Here is a 12,172-nt window from a genome sequence, read left to right as displayed (position 1 = left end):
TATTACTCGCGGTTTTGGGGTCCCGAAGTGATTTCCACGATTAACGAACCCCGGATGTGTTTACATGTCGGTCATCAACACTCACAGTTTTGGCCGATTTTGGCCCGTTTCTTGGACTATTGATCACTGTTTTTGGGTCCTAGAGTGATTTCCACGATTGATGAACCCCGAGCTGCGTTTACGTGTCGGTCATCAACACTCACAGTTTTGGCCGATTCTGGCCTGTTTTGTGGACTATTACTCAATGTTTAGGGGTCCCAGAGTGATTTCCACGATTAACAAACCCTAGGGTGTGTTTACGTGTCGGTCATCAACACTCACAGTTTTGGCCGATTTTGGCCTGTTTCCTGGACTATTACTCACCGTTTTGGGGTCCCAAAGCAATTTCCATGGCTGTTGAACCCCAAGGTGCGCATATCTGTCGGTCATCAACACTCAAAGTTTTGGCCGATTTTGGACCGTTTCGTTGACTACTACGATATATATGTTGGTGCGACATGTAATTACTGTGAGGATATCGAGCTCAGCCAAAGACGAAGGCCCGCCTAGCGCGCGAGAGACTGAGGACGGGATGCTATGAGCGGGTGTGGGTGCAGGTGCGGGTGTGAGAGCAGGCCCGGTTGCGTGAGCAGCTGATGGTGCGGTCGTGTTGTTCACGGAGTTGCTCGCAATGAACCTGGGCATGGGGAAATCATGTACCGTCTTGTTTTGATTTTCCTTCATCCAATTGATGATAGTTGGGACCAAGTTAGTAGCGAAGTCATTTCTGCAGGCATTTATAGCTGCATCTACTGCCCACTGTAGCAAATCATGTTTCTCCTTCGCTGCTTTTTGCGCGTCCTCAGCTGCTTTTTACTCGACCGCAAGCTTCACCTTCTCATCGATGTCCGCCTGACTAAACTTATTTTTCTGCTTCTTGGCCTCCAGGCCCTCTTTGTAAATCACCTTCCACGTGGCACCGTGCACACGTCCATATTGCAGCACTGGCCCAAAGGGAGTACCTTAAGTTCATTCAAGGCCGGGTTGAGAGGGGTGTCCCACTTGGGCCTCATCAGTGAAGTAGGGCTTTCGGCTACAAGCTGGTGTTGCTTCTCATGTAGAAGAAACATGAACCCTTTATGAATGTGTAGTTGACTTGATTAGGAGCTAAATGTAAGGAGGTAAAATAATAATTACGAGTAATCTAATCAATCTCCTTGTGATCTCGTCCGTGTAAAAACCCTTCTTTTTGTTGTCCAACTTATAGTGGGCCCTGATGAAGTCACGCTCCAAGGGTTTGGTGAACTTCGCAAAGGAGTCCGGGAGACCCTCGGCTTCACGTTCCATGCCCTCCCTATCCCATATGGGCCTTTTTCCATGGTAGCCACGGCTTCCGAGGTGATGCCTCCCCGTGTTCCTTTGCTGAAGGCTCTTGAATTTCGCAGCCTTAGCCTTGGCTGCCTCGGTAGCACAAGTGTCCTTGAACTTTTCGAACTCCTCTTTCGCAAGTGTCAGATTTTCCTCCGGAATCTTGGACAGGGGTTCCTCAGCCTCAATAGCTTGTTTCACCCTCCCTTTCAAAGAGGCCAAATCATTGTTGAGCATGCCCATGGCATGATTGTTAATCTTTTTCATCTTCGGATCATCCCACGGTTGCTCTATGCTATCATCCTTGTCAGGAACTTGAATCTCTTGTGCAACTTCGTCAGGAGAAACTGCCTCAAATGTTCTTTACTCCTTAAGTCATCGTTGTTGATGCTCGCGCATTCCCATAGGATGCATCCTACTTGGTTCCCATAGCACTTGCGAGGTTCTTCTGGCTCTAATGGCTCAAACTTGCCAGGTGCCATCTTTGTGATCACCAGTCGTCCGATGCCGAGTTTGTTAGGTTTTTGTATCCTTTGCTTCTTCTGCTCTTTCTCTTTGGTAGTGGCATCAGTGTTGGTATCTTCCCCGCCGGTAGCTTCTCCGCTAGTACCTTCCCTGCCGGTTTCCACGCCGCCATCGGTGCTGGCGCTGTTCGTGTCGATGTCGGCGTCAGTACCATCATCGAGGCCGACCTGCAAACCTTGACAGTGCTTAGCAGACAAAAAGTCGAGGTACTTTTGTTCACCATCGTAATCCATCTCATCTACATCTTGGTCAGAAGGCCCAGTTTCTTTGTTGTTCGGCATGTTTCCTATGATTAAGTCTCCTCGTTTAATTCTAAAACTATAGAAAATGAGAAGTCACATAAAAAAAGATCTATGTTTCCCGGAATGCCATTCCCAGCAACTCCCGGCACTCGATATACCTACTTTCTAGCACAAGTCATGCCAAAATTCAGGGAAAATTTTGGCATGAGCTTTGTTAAAAAGTGGACATATTGAGCGCTAGAAATTCATCGGAACGGAGAATCAACATTTCGGCGAAACATAGGCCACTCGGATCATTTGCCCTACACATCACATGTCCAAATGACATGTCCAAATTCTAAATATGACATGTCCAAATTCCAAATATGACATGTCCAAATCACATGTCCACATATCACATGTCCACTTAAAATTTGCATATAAAAGGAAGAAAAATATAGCACTTGAAGGAAAAATGCAAGAAGTCATGTTTTTTAAAATATAGAACTAGTTTCTCCACTTCAGATTCTGTTTATTTAAATAGAAACAATAGCTTTAACTAAAAAAATTAAATAGCAACAATTGCTTTAAATAATCTGTCCTAGGTTTCATACTAATTCTAATTAACTAACTAGCACTATAAAATTTAAATAACAATAATTGCTTTAACTAAAAAATGCAAGAAACCTATATAATCAATTTTGTTTTTTCTTACACTAAAAAATAGCCTAGGGTTCATGCTATTTCATACTAACTAGCACTAAATAGCAGAGAAGAGGGGAGGGGAGAGGGCTTATAGAGGGCAAAGAGAGAGATGGGGTCGGGGGAGACGGCGCGACAGCGAGGCAAGGCGGGGTCGGGGGAGACGGCACGACACCGAGAGTCGCTGGGGTCGGGGGAGACGGGGGCGAGTGCCGGGGTCGGGGCGAGCGCCGGGGTCAGGGGAGAGCGCAGGGGCGCAGCGAGGGAAAGGCTCCGGCGGCAATGACACGGGGGAAGAGAGTGGGGATTTGGGGGAGAAGCAGAGGCGGGAAGAAGCAGAGAGAGTGAGGATTTTGGGGGTTCAGTCGATGTAGCAGTAGCATGTTCCGGACAAACAAGCTATAGCTAAGTTAGCTAAAGCGCTTTTGCACAGACCGCACTACTGCTATTACAGATAGCTATAGCGTTTGCTCTCACGTAGAAATACTCGCCTTTGCTGGCGTCCCATGTCTTGGCCGGTGTTTTCCATAACGTGTCTAACTCCTCTTGAAGTAGCCCCAAATACAGATTAATATCATTTCCTGGTTGTTTCGGCCCTTGAATCAACATGCTCATGTGAATGTACTTCGACTTCATGCACAACCAGGGGGGTTGTACATCCATACAAACACGGGCCATGTGCTATGGTTGGTGTTCTGGTTGCCAAATGGATTCGTGCCATCGCACGGTGGGCACGATGTTCCTTGCATCACATTTGAAATACCGATAGATGCCGTTCAACACTCTCCACTAGCTTCCATCCTTGACGTGCCTCAGCTTCGAATCATCTCCATCGTCGGGCTTCTTCCTCTCCGTGTGCCAGCGCATGAGCTTTGCTTCCTTGGGATATGTGAAATACCGCTAGAGATGGGAGTGATCGGTAAGTACCATACAACTTTCTAGGGAGATTTCTTCCCGGCCTTCTTGTATCGAGAAGCATTGCACACCGGAGAGCTTGTTTTTTCCACGTGCTCCCTCCGATAAATTATGCAATCATTTATGCATGCATGGTATCTAACGTGCAGCAGATCAAGAGGGCACACGATCTTCTTGTCCTCATCCACACTAGTAAGACATAGATTTCCCGCGGGAAGAACATCCTTTAGGTACTTGAGATGCTCATCGAGGCTAGTGTCGGTCCATTTGTTTTTAGCCTTCGTGTTCAGGAGTTGGATAGTGAAACTCAAGCGGGTCACCTCAGGATTGCAACCATCATACAATGGAGTGGTCGAGTCTACCACCAGTTGCTGCAGCTTAGCGTCCTCTCTACAAGAAGCTCTTTCAGTACTCGTCTCCTTGTGAATCAGTGCTTGAACATGAGGGTCCCGCACGATCGAACTTAGTACCGACAAACTCTGCGGCATGGAGTCCATGTTCTCTCTGCCGCCATGTCCGGCCCCTTCTCCGCCGCCATGTTCGTCCCCTTCTCCTCCGCCATGTCCGGCCCCTTCTCCACCGCCATGTCCAGACTCTTCCGCGCCGCCATTATCGATCATCTCTTCATCTTGCCCCGTGTCATCATTGCCTGCCCCGTCGGCGTCCTCAACATCACCATCCTCATCTTCAATTATCCGCCGAGTATAGCCATCCATGAAACCAGTCATGAGCAGGTGCGCTTCAACATGACCATCGTCATAGGGGTCGAGCCAAACTATTCCTTTGCATCTTTGACACGGACATAAAACCTCTGTCAGGTTATTTCTTTCATGTCATGCACCGTCGACCGCAACCACCTGTCCACAATCATTCCACTTAACATCATCAATGCTTGCACGGTAATAATAAACAAATTGATTATAAAAATGCATGCATGTATCAAAGTCATACAAAAATTCGGCATGACCTTCCCTAAAAATAGGACATATAGAGTTTGCCTGAAATTCGCCAAAACGAAAATAAATTGACATTTTGGCAAAACATAGGCCACTCAAGCACAATTCGGCGTCAACTCAAGCCACACACATAATTTCCATCATATCATGTGATTATGTCATATCGCACACATACACATATTTCCATTCTTGCAAAAGCACAAATTTTTAATCACCTATCTCGAGATCGAGCATGGTGATGATGATGTCGATCAGTGTCACAACACACCTAGGGAATGATCAAAAGTGGACAAAGCTTGCTTCTTCAGATGGCTAGATCTAGTTAGGGAGGTACATAGGTCACTTCATTAAATGGGTAGATCTACCAGGCTAGTTGGGGAAGGAGATGACTTTATCTAGTGGAGGGGGAGGAAAAAGAGAAAGGAGATGCATTAATGGAGGTGGTGTAAGTTAGCTAGGAGTAATAAAGAGAGAGAAAGGTAGGTAGAAGAAGGAGAGTAATGGGGGGAGAAGTAGTGAGGAAGAAGCAAAGTGAGGGAGAGAGGAGGTGGGAGGTACAGGAAAGTGAGGAAGAGAGGATGGGGAAGGGGAGGGGCAGGGGAAAAGGTGGTATATGTTGTGGCTTAGCAGTAGCGTTGGTCATAAACCACGCTGCTGCTATTAACGTAGCAGTAGTGCATTTACGGCTCACGCGCTACTACTAAGTGGGTCCCGCCATGTTGTCAGTTTCAAAAATAGCGACAATTAGCAGTAGCGTGTTCCAAAAAAAGTGCGCTATTACTATGACTTTATCAGCAGCACGCTTATAAAGACCGCGCTACTACTAAATCTTGGTTGGCGAGAACTGTCGGTCGATTTTAGTAGCAGTGTGGTTCCGCCGAGTCGCGCTACTGCTAAGTTAGTAGCAGTAGCGCCTGTTTTTATCCCGCGCTACTGCTAATTAGCAGTAGCGCCTCCCCCTGAACTATGTTGCTGCTAAGATTCTCTATATAAGGATTTCCCTAGTAGTGATGGTGTGATGTCTAGATGGCAACGGAGACCACCGTGTTGGTTGTGGCGTGGCTAGATGATGATCACAAAGTCTCGATCCAAGTAATAGTAGAACCATCGTGTTGGTTGTGGCGTGGCTACATGATGACCACAAAGTCTCGATCCAATTAATACTAGATCACTTGATGACAATTTGATCTAATGTTTCACAAGTCTGGAGCACTAGGGTTTATGTACACAACTTTCAATCCCCAACCAATCCACCTAGGACACGCATCTTTGGGTTGCATCACGTAGATGTACAAAATCCAGTTCCTAGTGCCTGCCCCAAGCGCCTACGCTTGTGATTTTTTTCCAGGATCCTAATTAAGCGCCTAAATAAGCGCCGCTACATTGAAGGTGCCCAACACCGACCAATCAATTTTTCTCACAAGTATTTGAGTTATAGTAGGTAATTACCAATTACGCCGCGCATCTCTCCCCCTAGGGTATGCTCTAAAACCATCGATGTCGCTCACACGCCCGCCTCGCTGCTGCCGGATATGAAATCCATTCGTGGAGGTCAATTGGCCGTCGTGACAGATCGTGGCCATGGGCGTGGGGGGGCCTATGATGGACGCTGTCGTGACAGATTGTGGACTTGCGGGTCTAACCGCCGACATTGTCGTCCATCGCATTGATCAGGATTCCCATGAGAAAGCTTTGGACTACTCGGTGTCCGACCCAGAGAAGCATCTTGTCAATGAGGAGGTTCAATACTCCATCGTCGATCACAAGCAGCAGCACATGCACGGCATGGACTGGAATTCCGTTACGGTAATTTTATTTTTTAAACCCTAGATCTGTCTTCAAGTTTAAGGTTAGTGTTTAATCATTAAACCATCAATATGTTGTTGAATTGGCATAATGGAATCTAGCTCTAAATATACTATTGATCATCAATACATAATGATCATTATTTATTCAATCAATATTTGAGAAATTAATGGTTCATCCACTCCATAATTTAGTGTGTTTTGGTTGTACATGTTTATTGACATTTTTAAAAAAAATACATCATATGATTTATGCTTTCATATGGATTTGATATTGCTTTTTTCACCTTAAATTTTCAGAGTTAATAAATATTTATTTTAAAAATAATTTACACTAGTAGAAAAACCCCTATTAGTCCCGGTTGGTGAGGGCCTTTTGTCCCGGTTCTTGAACCGGGACTAAAGGGTCGTTACTAATGCCCTCGACCTTTAGTCCCGGTTCTAACACGAACTGGGACAGATGGGCCTCCACGTGGCCGGTGCGCCGAGCCCAGGCAGGAGGGCCTTTGTTCCCGGTTGGTGGCACCAACCAGGACCAAAAGGCATCCACGCGTCAGCATTTCAGTGGCTGGGGTTTTTTTTTTGAAAGGGGATGGGGGGTTGGGGTTTTGGGGGTTAATTTAGGTGTTTCATATATTGTGTTAGCTAGCTAATTAATAGAGAGAAGTGTCCTCTCTTATGTCCGTGCTTGGTCGACGCTACGTACTATACATAGAGAGGCCCTCGACACGCTAGCTAGTAAGAAAATGAAGGGAACCATTAAGTACAGAAGTTCGTCATGCATACCGAGAGAAGTGATCGATCGACCTCTCCTTCTCCGAGAGATTGGTCGAACAACAAGTTTTCGTATTATCTATCTCACGCTACTGGCTACATACATATACAATATGTAAGATCTCTTACAATCCCCTAGCAATTGAAATCAACTTCCACATGGTATTCTCCGGCTTTATTCATGATGTGGTCAAGAAAGAATCCCGCCAATTCCTCTTGAATTGCTTTCATGCGATCTTGTTCTAGAGTTCATTCCGCATCTGCCACGTCTAATTTGAACAAGGGGGTTAATCAATACATATATATGAATTAAACTCAACAGAAATGATGGTGTAATAAAATGAAATTGTGAATATTATTGCCTACGCACTTCATCTTGTCTTTCAGAGTAGCCCCACTTATTTTTCAAAGTCGCGTTGTAGATGAACTCGCACATGTAGTATCCATAGTAATTATTCCCTTGTTCCTGCCACAAGCACTTTACGAGAAATAGAGGTCAATCAAACTGATAATGAAGCATTATAAATGGCATTGATGAAAGTATAGCTATAGAATCAACGGGAGATGCGCGCAACTAGCTAGCCAATAGTACTTACTTTCGGGTATGTATATCGCAGCTCCTTCGGCAGTCCCCGAGCTTCTGCGGTGAACTGTTTCCAAATCCTGCAAGACAAAGAAAATAATTATTATTACTTGAGATATCAGGAAATGAACAAAAAGTTGCCGATATGGTGCGATAATGATCAATTAAACTTACTTGTTGAGCATTTTAGCCATGTCTGCATAGGTTTCGGGATCTTTTCTTCTCGAGTCTAAGACGGTTACTAGTCCCCGCTCAAGATTAATCTCCAGAAGAACATAGTGGAAGCTGTGCACGCATGCATAACTCATCAATTACATTACTATAACCTCGCTCGAGTAATAAGGGAAACCGAATATGCACACGACAGTAACGCTCACTCGAAGTTGTAAGGAAAGAGTATGGTATCTTTGTTTTGATTTTTGATCAACAATTGTAGCAAGTTGGCCTCGGCCTCTTCGGCGTGCTTTTTAACCTGAATTTCATCTATGATATTTGTGTTAATGAAACCAATATCATATATTTCTTGTTTTCTGCACTCGACGATCTTCAATCTGCATAATATAGTGAGGATAATTAATTATAAATACATGCAATGAAAGAGCTGAGCTATATATAGAGACTTAATGACAGAAATAGTACTTATAGACAGTAGCAAAAGACCGTTAATTTATCGAGGGCCTTTTGATTGAAGAACTCGAAGAACTCCTCAAATGGAACAGGAAACAGATCAGTTCCAACGAGGTCGTGATCCTCTTTAATGTTCAGATACAAAGTAGTTGTCCCCCCAGACTCTCTGCGGGTTTTCATGTACCAATTATGGAATCTTTCCATCATCATTGTTAGAGATTTTTCATCTTTGACGAGAGGCTTCCCGTACTCATATCTATGTTCGTCCACCTCCATGAAATCAGGAAGTTGATCGTCAGGCAGGTAATCTGCAAGATTGCCATAACCAGCCACCATCCCCGGAGCATTAGCGACGATGTTGCCGCTAGACACATTGAGTAGGGGGCACGATTGATTTGCTTGTTCACCGAACTGGGCAATTTTTTCGCAGTTGCTCGTTCTTTTGACCTTTGATGTCTGACAGTACTTCCCGACCACTACGCTTTGAGATATGTCTGTTCAGTAATGCGCTCATAGTTGGTTCTCGGTGGAGACTTTGGTGGTTTCCTCGGGGCATCGATAGGGTGCTTTGCTTTCATCGGATCTACCTTCTCCTCCGGAGGTGGATGTCTCTTTGCTTTCAGCCCTTCGAAGAAGTCGTCCACTTCGTCCCACACGATCTTCGTGTTTTCCTCCTTGGTTCTCTCGTACGGTAACTTCTCTAGAGGCTTGAGAGAAGGACCGTATCTGTATTGCCGCCCGCCCTTGCTGGCTGTACTGGTAGATGCCGGAGCAGACGGAGCGGCCGCGGCGTCTGTCTTCTTTCGTGCTTGCTTATGAGGCGGAGGAGAAGTACTACGACGCGCCAGAGCAGCCGGGGCGGCGGTGAGTCTCTTCTGCCCTTGCTGGCGAGGCGGACAAGGAGGAGGCTGCTGGCTGCTCAGGCACGCCGGTGCAGGCGGAGAAGGAGGCGGAGTGCCGCCACGCGCCGGAGAAGGAGGCTGAGTGCCCTGATCGTCACTCGCCGGAGGAGGAGGCGGTGGAGGAGGCGGAGTTCCCTGACTCGCCGGAGGAGGAGAAGGAGGCGTCCCGTTCGGAAGCTTGATCAACTCCTTCCACCATAGGCATGGAGTCTTCAGAGCAGAACCCAGCCGAGTCTCCCCTTCACCGGTAGGGTGGTCAAGCTAGAGGTCCTCAAATCCCTCCGTTATTTCGTCCATCGTCATCCTAGCATATCCTTCTGGAATCGGACGATAGTGAAAAGTTGCGCCGGGTTCAGAAGGTCGAACTTGGCCGACAGCCGCCTTGACATTGAAGTTCTGCCATTGCGTCATAAGGTGGCAATTTTGAGACTTCGTGATAAAATCCACGGGGTAGCTAGTAGGAGTCGTCAAGACATGCTTCGGCTGAAGCAGCTCGGTGGAAGCCACACTTCTTCTCCGCTGAGATGGCAGGGTAGCTTCGGGGGAAGCTTCGGTAGGTCGTTTGCTGTGATCTGCTTCTCGTTCCTCTAGCCCTTGTACCCTTTCGTGCAGCGCCTGCAGTTGGCTCTGCTCCAGTTTCTTCCTCCTCTCTTGGGTTTTGTAACCCCCTGCGTCCGGAAAACCAACCTTCCATGGAATGGAGCCTGGCGTGCTTCATGTCCGTCCAGGGTGCTCAGGATTCCCGAGGGCCATTGTGAGCTCGTCCTTCTCCCTGTCTGGAACGAACGTCCCTTGCTGCGCTGCATCGGTATAGTGCCGAAGCCTGTTGACTGGTATTTTTAGTTGCTCGTCTGTCCAACGACACTTCCCTGATAAAAGGTCCAAGGTTCCGCCAGCCCCGAAGAACCAAGTCCGGTAACGGTCTGGCCAGTTCATTGTCTGTGCTTCGATCCCTTTATCAAGCAGATCATTCTCAGCCTTGGACCACTTAGGCCGGGCTTTCAGGTAGCCACCTGACCCCGTGCGATGGTGAAACTTCTTCTTCGCAGCATTTTGCTTGTTTGTCGCCGACATCTTCTTACTCTTCTCTGATGTCTTGTGGGCCACAAATGCGGGCCAGTGATCTCTGATCTTCTCATATTTGCCGATGAATTTTGGTGTCTCTTCTTTGTCAACAAACTTGTTCAGCTCTTTCCTCCACCTCCTGAATAGGTCTGCCATCTTCTTAAGAGCATAAGACTCGATTAATTGCTCTTTAACTGGCTTCTCCGGATCCTCCTCTGGCGGTAGGGTGAAATTTGCCTTCAGCTCAGTCCAAAGATCATCTTTTTGCATATAATTGACATAAGACACCTCAGGGTCTTCCTCCTTAGGCTTATACCATTGGTGCATGCTGATCAGGATCATCTTTCTGCATATCATTGACATAAGACACCTCAGGGTCTTCCTCCTTAGGCTTATACCATTGGTGCATGCTGATCAGGATCTTGTCCCTAACAAGAACCCCGCACTGAGTAGCAAATGCGTTCTTTGTCCGTATGGGTTCAATCGGTTCGCCTCCTGGCGCGATTGCTGTGATCTCAAACATTTCATCCGAGCTCAACTTTTTCTTCGGGCCTCGTCTCTTTACCGAAGTTGTGCTCGATCCGGAGGGCTAGAAAAAAGAAGAAAGACGAGAGTTAATTAATATGTGTACATATACCAAAACAATGAATGCATCCATTAACTAGTCAGCACGGGCTTAACTAATATATATATATATATATATATATATATATATATATATATATATATATATATATATATATACCTGGCCGGACTCGGCTCGGTCACCAGAGCAGTCAGCACGGTCTCATTCTTGTACCTCCATTGGGTCACCGAAGCCGTCATGAAAATAGCCCTCTTCTTGTACCGGCATTAATGGGTTGTAGCCATCATGAACATAGCCCTCTTCTTCACCAAGTCCTTCCTGACCATCGGTGTCGTTGATAAATGACGCAACGACATCACTTCCTTATGCGATTATCTCCTCCAATATCGCTTTTGTTTCTTCGTCTCGGGAGTGCTCCATAGTTTCTGCAAATATTTACGACATGTCAATTATTATTCAAACATGGTACAGATGGATATATATTAGTGGCAAACGTAGAACTAGCTAGCTAGTCACAATAAGAATCATGTTAGTGGCCTCGACGTTACTTCTCTAGGGTTTGGGGTGGCCTAGACAACACTTCAAGGGTTTGGGTGGCCTCGACACAACGCTTCAAGGGTTTGGGCTGGCCTCGACGACAACGCTCTTTTGACTTGGTAATTTGGGTGGCCTCGAGAGAGTTTGTCGGGTAGGGGCGCGGCGGGAGGGGGTAGGAGACCAACATCGTTTTTTCTCTAGGGTTTGGGTGTCCTCAAGAGTTTTGGTCGAGCAAGAGGGCTGAGGGGGGTGCTGCCGTGGTATAAGTTATCACGGTCGAGAGGGGGTATATATATCAAGCGCCCCTCATGTCGAAGTTATCCGGGCGGGGGTTATATCGACAACGACGCGACATACATATACATGGGAAAATAACATTATCGGGGAGAGGGTATATCGACCCCCCCCCCCTCGTGTTGAAGTTATCAGGAGGGGTATATGGACGACGACAGACCCGATAAAATATAAGAAAACGAAGAATAAATAAAAAGAGGAGAAGAAGAAATAAATAGAGGAGAAGATCAAAGAAAAAAAAGAAGAAATCTCCTTTATTCCTTTCTTCTTCTCCTCTTCGTTTTCTTCTTTTTTTCTTCTTCTTATTTATTTCTCCTCTTCTTCCTCTTCTTA

The sequence above is a fragment of the Triticum aestivum genome, chromosome 5B (genome assembly GCF_018294505.1).
Source record: "Triticum aestivum cultivar Chinese Spring chromosome 5B, IWGSC CS RefSeq v2.1, whole genome shotgun sequence".
NCBI classification, from domain to species: domain Eukaryota; kingdom Viridiplantae; phylum Streptophyta; class Magnoliopsida; order Poales; family Poaceae; genus Triticum; species Triticum aestivum.
This window is presented reverse-complemented; position numbering follows the sequence as displayed.